Genomic DNA, 10943 nt, shown 5'->3' on the forward strand with positions numbered 1-10943 from the left:
CGAATTTGGCTTGGAAATAATCGAGCCGCGAGCCTAATCGAGCCTCTATCAATTTTAATTTTTTATTATAAATATATTTTTATATAAATATTTGATTTTTTTATATATTTTTTATGACTTAATTGCACTTTGTATACCTTAATAATAATAATTTTGCACGAATATGGCTAAAAAAAATTTCATGCCGATATGATGGTTAAATTTTTAATTTTTGATAACGTAGGGGTTCCGCCCTTTAGCTGTTAAATTTTTAATTAAATATTTATAAATTTAGGGGTATATTTGTCAAAAGCCACTTACGTAATTATAATATGAATATATATTCGTCTTTTAATGATTTTATTAAATTAAAAATATCTTAAATAAATCCCAAATTTTTACGAGTGCTTTCCGGCATACAGATTAACCTGACATAAAAAAAAATTAATTCAAAAAATTAGTTTAAGCAAAAAAAATGATTTTTTTTATTACGTAAGCTTTTTTGTTTAATTTTTATTAAATTAAATATTTCTTATATATCAAAAATACTTACTAGTGTTTCCTAGGATGTCGAATAAGTTATCATAAAAATTCTAAGTCAAAAACATTTGTTCATCATTAAAAAGGAATTAAAGAATGATTTTATACATACATTTTTCTATTAGATAAACTATTCCGAAACATTTTTAATAAATTGAAAATTTCTTAAATAAATTTCAACTTTTTACCAGTGCTTAGTAGGAGTGCGATTAAGCTACCGTAAAAAAATTTGAGTCCAAATAATTTGTTTACCATAAAAAAAATAATATATGTACACATAATAATAATTTAAACATGTTTTGACAAATTTACTCTGCATCTGTTAATATTTAACAAAAAAATTTAACGGCTGAAGTACGAAACCCCTACGTTATAAAAAATTTAAAATTTAGCCATTTCTGTACAAAATTAACATTATTCGGGTACACAAAGTGCAATTAAGTCATTTTTTATTTATTATCAAATCGAACTCGTACCAATAATATTTCGAATTTTTATTAATATTTAGCGAAATTAATTTGAGTTTTCGAGCCGAACTTGAGCCTATTGAATCTTTTACGAGTCGAATTTCGAACTTGAAATTGAAGAATCGATCGAGTTTGAGACCCATTTATTTTAATCAAGTTCGAGCTGAACCTAACAATGTTCGACTTTCCTCAACTCAATTATACCCTTACCAGTTACTTGGGGATTCAAAAACTTATTAGAGAAGAGGCGGTGGAATGTAATAAATTCTACCTATTACTGAATTTGAAACGGCGACTCTCGCTTTCTCAAAACAATACATTTAAGTAGGCCGTTTAACATCACAAAAAAAATTGAATACGACCCTTCCCAATAGGGCTGTACAAAGGTCAGAAACCGGACCGGATCGAAAACCGATTTTTTTTAGAATTAAGGACCGGACCGGAAAAATCCGAACTGGATCGGGACCGGACCTGTTCGAACCAGTTTAATTAATATTTATATAAAAAATTAATTTATATAATATTTTTTAATTTTTTTTCCAAATTTATATACATTAAAAATTTTGTTACTTGGTACGTCAATAAAAATTTAAAAGTACATATTTAATTATTTTAAAAGTAAATATAAAATATTAAGAGTATGAATATCAATATGAAGTACGAAATTTATTAATTTAAAGTGTAGTATCGATCTATTTTATTATATGGATTTATTATTTATTAACGTGGATCAATAAAATATGATATGGGTGAATATTTAATATTTATATATGATCTTATAAGACATAAACAAAAGTTAAAACAATTATATATATAAATTCAGGTCCATTCAGGTCTTGACCGGATTTTTTCAGATCTTAGACCGGACCGGACCGAAGACCGGATTTTTTCAATTATAAGGACCGAAGACCGGATCAGGTATGTTTGGTCCGGTCCAGGTCTTGGACCGGTAGATACGGTCCGAGTTACAGGTTCAGACCGGAATTCTGTGCAGCCCTACTTCCCCTGAAATACTTAAAAGTTATAAGGAAATACTTAAAAGTTATAAGGGTATTGACCTTAACCCATTCACCGAACCCACCCGGCCCGATAACCTTTCCTAGCAAATAGTATGCAAATGAATAAAAAAAATCGGATCTTGAATCGTGGAATATTCATTTGTTGAATCGGGGATCTGATTAAATTTAGGCAAGGCGGGTGAAATATCCGAGCATTGCACAAACAAATTAAAAAACTTGATCTTGAATAGTAGAATATTCATTTAACTAGATTAGTCTGCGGACTGATACCCGGTTAATATCTAGTTTATTTAAAATAAATGGGTTAGTTTAGTAAAAAAATTAAGTAAATATTAAAGAAAATGTTATATATTAATATTTTTATAATATGAAAAAATAATTTCTGGTGTATGTTGAATAAAGGTTATATAAAGGTTTTTTTTACAAATTTTGCTTAAAATTATACAATAATGTGAATTAGTCAAAAAAAAAAGAAGAGAGAGTAATTAGAATTAGAGAGGGTGAAAAATGGGAAAGAGAGAGAATAAATGAAGATTAATGAGTGAGAAATGGATGATGAAAATTAATGAAGAGAGAGAAATTGAGTATATGAAAGAGAAGATTTCAAAACAATAGTATAAAAAAGAGATTAAATGAGAAATTTACACATAAGTAAAAATGACATCATCATATAATAATAGCATGACACATCAGCTGTATTTAATACATAATTAAATAAGTATTTAATACAAACTTAATTTCATTTGCATCACCTTCGTTGTGCACTTTATTTCATACTAGCTTTGTACCCGTGTGATGCACGGATGATTATCATTTTTTTAAAATATTTTTTATTTTTTTACTAATTTAATATAATAATTTTATTCCCCAAAAAATTTTGTTTTTAGATAATAATATATTTTTCAAAGAATTATATTTTTTGTACTTATATATTTAGTTATGATTGTATTTTTATATTTAACCTTGATAGCCTAATTATAAATATGTGTTGTAATTTATTTTATTTCTTGATATTCTGATTTTTTTTACATTATAAATTTGTAAGGAGAATATTTTAATCATATCACATAATATATTTACGTAACTATTTTTATTTTATTTATATTTTCTTTTCAGGAGTTTGATCAAATATTAAAAATTTGTTTGGGATTTCATTTTGTCATTTTTGTAACAATATTTTATAATTTTTTCTATTCTAATAGTAATTTTGAAAAAAAATACTTTATATCTAATTATCATAGTACTTTCTTTTACTAATACAGTAGAAACTCTTTAAATTAAGATTCGTTAAATTAATAAACTCTCTAAAATAATAAATATGTCCGGTCCCGATTTGGCCAATTTTTTGGGCCAATGTAAAAAATTGAAAAACTCGATAAAATAATGAGATAATAATTTTTCGGGAAATCCCTTTATAGTTTTCGGTCCCAAGAAAATCATAAATTAATAATTAACTTAAAAAATATATTACACCTTATTGAAATATGATTCAATAGTTGTCTGTTTTATTTTAAAATTCAAGTCTATTGGAGCTCATCTCTAACTTTTCTTATTGCATCCAATAACTCAGGTGTTGTATTTTGGTATTGTATCATAAAGTTGTGAAGAGTATTCGACATAAGAGCTTTCTTTCTCGTAACAGGCTCCAAAGACGCTGTATCATGTCATCATTTGTATTGTCCTCAATGATAGTAGCCACAATATCTTCTAAACTCTTCACCTCAGAACATGCTTCATTTTCACCTGGGTAGTTCATTAGATTGTTGATATCCAATCTTGAGCTATACACAAGCCTGAAACACAGAAAGGACTTCTGTAGTTTCATTTAAAACCATCTTGCTAGTATTTCTCAAGTCTCAGTACATAGAACAACTTTTAGAAAATTCCAAGTAGACACTTGTTTGAAGAACCCAAAGCAACAATCTTCTCTCTGATAATACTAGCACATGCTTAAGAGTTGAAAAAAGCAAGATTAAAGAAAAATCCACATAAAAAAACCTGATATAATATAAGCTATTACATACCTCATGATATAAGCCATATACATTTTATAAATGCTTCAACAAGATTGACATTTGTTTTATGCATGTGGTTTGCATACTCAGCAGCACGAGGATAACAATTACTGCAAAGAATTATTTCATGAGTGATAAATAATTTATTTCTCAAAGAACGGACATTCAGCTATATATAGTAGTGCTACTTCTCAGTCATAAAACAAGTGCAGATGATTCACCTGGCAAAAAAAAAGTACAGATGATTCTGAAAAATTCACGGTACAGCTTATACAAGTATAATTGCAATAGAGTTATCAGTCAGATATTAGATTCTATAACTGAGAGTTACAATTATAAGTATTTAACTATTTATAGTTATCACCTCTCTTCCTTCGATGTTAACTTTTATAGGAGTAATTCGCTTGGCTAAGTTAAACAAAGACATGGTAAAGGGAATTTGACTTTGACTTTGATCGAGCTATAAAATATATTTTTAAATATAAAGTTCGATTTTTTAAGGGTAGTGATCTCTGCACACCCTTTAATACTTTTTTATGCTTCCGATACTTTGACTTCTTTAATTTGACTAAATTGTTATTGTAATATTGTATAATACACAGAAAGGACTTCTGTAGTTTCATTTAAATCCATCTTGCTAGTATTTCTCAAGTCTCAGTACATAGAACAACTTTTAGAAAATTCCAAGTAGACACTTGTTTGAAAAACCTAAAGCAACAATCTTCTCTCTGATAATACTAGCACATGCTTAAGAGTTGAAAAGAGCAAGATTAAAGATAAATCCACATGAAAGTGAAATGAGATTAACCTTGTTAAGATCTTTCCTCCAAAGAGCAACTAGTTCTGAACCTTTGCTAGATGCCTAGGAAGATGAGATTTTGTCATTGGAGCAGCTTCAGGTATGAGATTGCTGCCGCGAGAGTGAGTTGGAATTCTTATCACGAGCAGGAGCGAAATATGACCCTTGAAATTTGCTTTTTTAAATCACTAACCTGTCATTAACCTGTAGGCCTTCTTCCACCTAACCCGACATACTAGACAAAGAAATGCAACATTGTATTTCCCATGCTCTTTGGCAAGCAATGCAAGTCTAGATACTTCCTTAGTATTACCTAAAGAAAAGTAGAGTAACATTTATAAAGAGGTAAAACACAGACACTTCCCACTAAACCTAAATTTATAACTAATTTTTAATCAAAGCAAACAGTAAAAGAACAAGAAAGAGGTTAAAGAAAAGGGACTAAACAAGTAAACTAGTTAATTCCAAGTTAAAGAAAAAGACTTCAGAGTACTGCTGCTACTGAGGATCTACTTTCACAAGGGAATTGTAGAATAAAAATTTATAAATTCACAATATCCTATATAGTGTCATAACATCGCACCATGTAAACCTGTTAACAGTATCGAATATCGATGAAATCAGATAGTTCATCCTAAAAACGAGCATCACATTACAACTACCTTTACAAAATTACAATTATAAAACATGATAAAGCATCAGAATCTCTAACACAGCCATTTATGCTAATTTGGAAAGATGACACCCATATTTCCTATTTCTTAAACACATTATAGATTGATAATGCATGATAAACTGTGCAAAGAGAAAAACATAGTATCAGCTCACTTTTAAGAAACACAGTCTGAAGTCTGAACTCAAGAAAGAATTGAATACAACAGGAACCAAACGTCGTCATTGAAGGGAGAAACCAAATATTAGACAAGGTTACAGCTTACAAATTTACAAACTAGCATCAGAACCAAAAATAACACGAGGAATTAAATGGACGAAGATAAGTTTTTATGTTGTCTCTGGTTTGAAAAGAGGGGTTACCAGTGAAAAAGAAATTGGCCCAACCAATTTCTTTAAGCTGACGGGTTTACTGCAGTATTCATACCCCACTCTTCGTCAGCTTAGAGTACTGCAGTATTCATTGATGAATACTGCAGCATCTGTATTCTGTAGAGTCTGAATCCACGAAAACCCTCTGGTCAGCACTGTCCTGTTTTTTATCATCTAGGCCCTCCTCTTTAGGACCATCTGGCCCTTCTGGCATCTCTTTATATTCTGCTCTGAATCCCGACCAGACAAAATTATTAGAAGAAAATATTTCAACATCGAATTCAAAATACATGTATAATAAAGACCAAAGCAAACCAATTAAAATTATACTAATTAAGAGCTGCACTATCCTGAGCCACACATCAGACTTAACTTGCAAACTTAGCAAGATAAATTTAAGCTACTTCGAAATGTATTCGAAGATGTAATATTTTCTGGTCTGAAATTTGATATAAGATATTACATACCTCATGATCTAAGCCACCGTTTTAGTGTGGTTCCTTTTCGTCCAGATACATGTTTATGAATGCTTCAACAAGATTGACCTTTGATTTATGCATGTGGTTTGCATACTCAGCAGCACGAGGATAACTATTACTGCAATGAATTCATTTCATGAGTGATAAATAATTTTAATCTCAAAGAACAGACATTCAGCTATTTATAGTGATGCTACTTCTCAGTCATAAAACAAGTGCAGATGATTTACTTGGCAAAAAAACAAGTACATAAGATTCTGAAAAATTCAAGGTACAGCTTATACAAGTGTAATTGCAAAAGAGTTATCAGTCAGAAATTTGATAATACAATTGAGAGTTACAATTATAAGTATTTAACTATTTATAGTTATCACCTCTCTTCCTTCGATGTCAACTTTTATAGGAGTAATACGCTTGGTTAAGTGAAACAAAGGCATGGTAAATGGAATTTGACTTTGACTTTGATCTAGCTATGATATATGGAGTATGTTTTAACTTAAACTTCTATTTTTTAAGGGTAGTGATCTCTGCACACCCTTTAATTTTTTCTTACTTCCGATACTTTGACTTCTTTAATTTGACTAAACTGTTATGGTAATATTGTATAATACAAAACAAATGCATTCATTTGTTAATTTGTCTCTTAGTTACTAATACATACAATAAAGTTAAAGGTTGCAACAAGAATAAAAATATACTTCTTTCCCAGACATCCAAAGCTAATAATCCAAAAAAAGACTCTAGTGGTTGAACACAAAAACCATCTGCTCAAGTTGTAATTGCAAATGCAAAACCCTTAAAACTAGTACTTTTCAAGTTTTCAGTTTCACAATTTATACAAAAAAAATCTATAAGAACAAGGAACAACAATTAGAGATTTATATACAATCATACACATACACACACACATAGTTAAACACACATATAGATGTCTTAAATGCAGGGAAAATTAGTGGTCACACTATCACACAAAGATAAAGAGAGAAATAAAGTAATCAGTTAAAGATCATACCATATAGCTGGTGCAGCACCAAAATTTAGAGAAGGTTGCAGCCTATAAGTTTTAAAACTTGCATCAGAACCAAAAGTAACAAGTAAATAAGTAGACAAAGAGATGTTTTTATTCGGTCTCTGGTTTAGGAAGAGGGATCACCGGTGAAAAAGAAATCGGCCCAACCAATTCTTTTAAGCTCACCGGTTTAATGCATTATTTGTACCTTACTCTTCTTCAGCTTCATGACCATTGACGAATACTGCACCATCTGTAAAGTCTGCATCCACCACAACTCTCTCGGCATGGCTATCATGGTTTTGATCATCTTGCCCCTCCTCTTTCAGATCTTGCAGCCCTTATGGCATCCCATTTAATTTTGCTCTGAATCCTGACCAAACAAAATAAAATCTAGTTCAACATCGAATTTGTAAAAATATGCTAAATATAGACCAAACAAACCAATAAACACAGGAAAGCTAAAAATTCAAGAAACATGAACAAAAATTGCAGGACCCTGGTAATTGACTATTTATTGCAGTAAGAAGTATTGAAATATATCAATTCCATGAAATCAAGTAGATCTGTAATATAAATAACATGTGATCAAACCATACACTCAAATAAGAGCTGTATAATCTTGAGCCGCGCATCATACTTAAAATGCATACTTAGCAAGATAAATTTGATCTCCTTAAAAGTGTTTACAGACACGCACGCGCGCACGCACACACGCACATAAATATATATTTCATATTTTTTGTCAGGAATTACATGAATACATGCCTCATGATCTAAGGCACCATTTTGATGTGGTTCCACTTTGTCCACATGCATGTTTCTAAATGCTTCCACAAGATTGTTGTTTGCTTTTTGGACGTGGTTTACATACTCCGCAGCAGGAGGATAGCTCTACCTGTTAAATATATTAAAGGAATATAATCGTGGGTGTTAAGTAGTTTTAATCTCAAAAAAAAACATTGCTCTCTACTGTGCTGCTACTTTTCAGTCATAAGCAAGCACAATATACAAAAATTTCACAGCACAACAAATATACAAGTATAATTGTGTTAGGACCTGTCCAGGCCCGCTCTTTGGATATATATATAAAAAGAAACGAATTCTTTTATCGATAAACACACGCACACACAACTAGGTGGTATTCGAGAGACCACCCACTCTCCACAAACACACATAAGTCAATCTTATTTCTTCATGCCTCAAACATATAAATGACTTCCCTATTTATAACCCCAACCTCAACTCACAATCCCTAGATTAAAGCTAAAATATTATTATTCCCACCAAATCCTCTCTTAAAAAAATCCATAACTGATGCACACACTAATTATTCAGATTTGTAACTGATGTAATATTTATATTTATTCTATTTATTTTGTTTCCTAACGTTACCCGCCGCCCAAACTTGAACCTTGTCCTCAAGGTTCAAATGAGAAAATTGTTTCATTCTTTCTTTTTCCTTTTCTTTCTAATCTAGAACCCCTGGCTCTCCGCCAATAATTTTCTAAGTTCCTCCCAGTTACAAGAAGGCCGCTGACATTTCCCGCAATAGTCCAAGAACAAAAGATCATTTCTCGAGTATACTACAGCCAACCAGACCTTCTTAGTTTGCGTTGAGAGGTTGACTAATTCAAAATAATTGTCAAAATAACTTTCAGCCTTCAACGACCCACCTTCAAGTTTTAAGCCTTCGAATATGACTATTTCAAGTCTTTGTGATAAAGAGTCCATAGATTGGAGGCGATGAGACATCAAACAAACAAGTCTCTTGTTCTTTGTTGTTGCCACTATTAGAATTTAACGGAGTCTGCCCTAAAACCTCCAATATTGGTAGTTGCTGATGAGCCCTTTCATCTTCTTGAAGTTTTCCAAAATCAATTTTTTGAAAATCTGATTTAAGCTTTCTATCATTCGCTTGTACTCTCTTCAGCTTCTCCTCAATTTCGTGGGCCGACTTCTTGGCCTGTTCCAAGCCTTGTGAATCCTCACGAGCAGATGGAGATGGTCCAGTAGTCTTGCGACTATAGCTGTCCATTTTTGCAAGTATGGCAACCATACCTTCTTTGAGGAAAGAAATGTCATTTTGAAACTTTTCAATATCCAACTTCAGAAAATTTGCTTGCATCTTTTCAATTTTTTTTCCTATAAGCCGTTGATTCGATTTTCAACTTGTTTTGCACTTGTAGTTGCCCCAAGAACAGAGGTGCTCTGATACCACTGTTAGGACCTGTCCAGGCCCGCTCTTTGGATATATATATAAAAGAAACGAATTCTTTTATCGATAAACACACGCACACACAACTATGTGGTATTCTAGAGACCACCCATTCTCCACAAACACACATAAGTCAGTCAATCTTATTTCTTCATGCCTCAAAACATATAAATGGCTTCCCTATTTATAACCCCAACCTCAACTCACAATCCCTAGATTAAAGCTAAAATATTATTATTCCCACCAAATCCTCCCTTAAAAATCCATAACTGATGCACACACTAATTATTCAGATTTGTAACTGATTTAATATTTATATTTATTCTATTTATTATGTTTCCTAACAAATTGCCATTGAGTTGGCAATCAGAAATTTGATGGAAACTGAGAGACGCGACATGAATACAACAAAAATACAGAGTAATACAGCAGGCATGATAAAGAAAAAAAATGGGGAGGCAGAAAGCAGATTAAACCTTGTCTCTGCAACTTCAGATTCAACATCAAGTGCAAGTTGCCAATCCTCTAACAAATTTGGATACTCTTCAGGATCAGCCAAAGATTCAGCAGCTTTTAGGTTAATCTGCATCAACTTTAAAGGAGAACTGTCGATGTTCAAAAGGCATCCCTTTATACTGGGTAAGAAATTCAAAGCTCGAGATGCAAACAATATCAATCATAAGTGTCCACAAATTATATTGGACGGGAGGGGGGATGAGAGAATCTTGGATATTTTGAATTTTTAGTATAATTTATGCAAACCAATGAAAACATGAAATGACTGAGTTTCTAAGCAAAACATTTTCATATCATGTTACTATACCGAAGGACTTTTGTCATACACACCTCACTTATTTCCCTTAAAGCATAGAACAACATTTAGAAACGTCCTAACTAGACACTTGTTTAAAAAGCCTAGACCTAGAGCAACAATCTTCTCCTTGATAATACTAGCACATGCTTAAGAGTCGGAAACAGCTAGATATAAAATAAGTATAAGATTAAACAAACCTTGACAAGGTCTTTTTTTCCAAAGAGCAAATATTTCTGAAACTTTGCTAGGTAGATATGATCTTGCCATTAGAGCAGCTTCCGGTATGCTATTGCTGCCATATCATAAATAGTTCTGAGCTTCGACTCACTTACTTAAACTAATTATTTTTTATAAATTGAAGGTCATACATGCATAAAAGGGTTCTACAAATATATGCAAACAAAAACTGCATTCTCACATACAAGGAATGCACTTGGTGACATTAAAACTTAACTCTTCACTTCTCTTGGATATCATGTCCCATATATAATGACATTAATAATAATAATAATAATAATAATAATAATAATAATAATAATGTTCTTAATAAAGTATAAGAA

At 31.3% G+C, this 10943-nt stretch overlaps 1 long non-coding RNA gene across 8 annotated transcripts; it reads right to left on the reverse strand.

The window, feature by feature from the left end:
* Positions 1–3439: 3439 nt before the first annotated feature.
* On the reverse strand, positions 3440–10933 carry LOC141717465 (uncharacterized). 8 transcript variants are annotated; one of them, XR_012573657.1, is made up of 12 exons: positions 10806–10933; positions 10581–10675; positions 10046–10161; positions 8120–8249; positions 7560–7724; positions 7355–7396; positions 6331–6460; positions 5855–6093; positions 5013–5132; positions 4829–4930; positions 4030–4130; positions 3440–3954 (listed from the first exon to the last, which is right to left on the reverse strand). It is a non-coding gene; the product is annotated as an uncharacterized LOC141717465 (long non-coding RNA). The 8 variants fall into 8 exon arrangements; XR_012573660.1 differs by having other exon boundaries at positions 4829–5132; positions 10046–10152; XR_012573661.1 differs by having other exon boundaries at positions 4829–5132; positions 5855–6088.
* Positions 10934–10943: the final 10 nt, after the last annotated feature.

The sequence above is a fragment of the Apium graveolens genome, chromosome 4 (genome assembly GCF_009905375.1).
Source record: "Apium graveolens cultivar Ventura chromosome 4, ASM990537v1, whole genome shotgun sequence".
NCBI lineage: Eukaryota > Viridiplantae > Streptophyta > Magnoliopsida > Apiales > Apiaceae > Apium > Apium graveolens.